Source organism: Crotalus tigris, unplaced genomic scaffold, assembly GCF_016545835.1.
Source record: "Crotalus tigris isolate CLP2741 ecotype Arizona unplaced genomic scaffold, ASM1654583v1 scf7180000018957.51526, whole genome shotgun sequence".
NCBI lineage: Eukaryota > Metazoa > Chordata > Lepidosauria > Squamata > Viperidae > Crotalus > Crotalus tigris.
The window spans coordinates 21,655-22,857 of NW_024097296.1; positions in this window are offsets into that span (position 1 = coordinate 21,655).

Genomic DNA, 1,203 nt, shown 5'->3' on the forward strand with positions numbered 1-1,203 from the left:
CTATGCAAAAGCCTTTGATTGTGTGGATCACAACAAATTGTGGCAAGTTCTTAAAGAGATGGGAGTACAAGACCATCTTATTTGTCTCTTGAGAAACCTATATGCAGGTCAAGAAGCAACAGTGAGAACTGGACACGGAACCACTGATTGGTTCAAAATTGGAAAAGGAGTCCGGCAAGGCTGTATACTGTCGCCCTGCCTGTTTAACTTATATGCAGAGCACATCATGAGAAAGGCAGGGCTAGATGAAACAAAAGTTGGAATTAAGATTGCCGGGAGAAATATCAACAACCTAATATATGCAGATGATACCACTCTAATGGCAGAAAGTGAAGAGGAGCTAAAGAGCCTCTTGATGCGGGTGAAGAAGGAGAGTGCAAAAGTTGGCTTGAAACTCAACATTAAGAAAACCAAAATCATGGCATCTGGCCCTCTCAATTCCTGACAAATAGATGGGGAAGAAATGGAGGTAGTGACAGATTTTATTTTTTCTGGGCTCCAAGATCACCTCAGATGGGGACTGCAGCCAAGAAATTAAAAGACACTTGCTCCTGGGGAGGAAAGCTATGGCAAATCTAGACAGCATACTAAAAAGCAGAGACATCACCCTGCCAACAAAAGTGCGTATATTCCAGGCCATGGTTTTCCCAGTTGCAATGTATGGCTGTGAAAGTTGGACCATAAGAAAGGCTGAGTGCAAAAGAATTGAGGCCTTTGAACTATGGTGCTGGAGAAGACTCCTGCAAGTCCCTTGGACTGCAAGGCGTTCAAACCGGTCAGTCCTAGAAGAGATCAACACCAACTGCTCTTTAGAAGGCCAGATCCTGAAGTTGAAACTCAAATACTTTGGCCACCTAATGAGAAGGGAGGACTCACTGGAGAAGGGCCTAATGCTGGGAAAGATTGAGGGCAATAGAAGAAGGGGACGACAGAGAATGAGATGGCTGGATGGAGTCACTGAAGCACTAGGTGTGAATTTAAATGGACTCCAGAAGATGGTAGAGGACAGGAGGACCTGGAGGAACGTTGTCCATGGGGTCGCGATGGGTCGGGCACGACTTCGCAATTAACAACAACAACAACAACCATAGATGAAAACAATTAATCCCATTTATTAGAGCAATGGTTCAAGCATGATATTTTTAGCTATTTGATTCAGGAATGGGCTTGGGTTGTCTTATTGATTTTGTGTTTGGTTGTTGA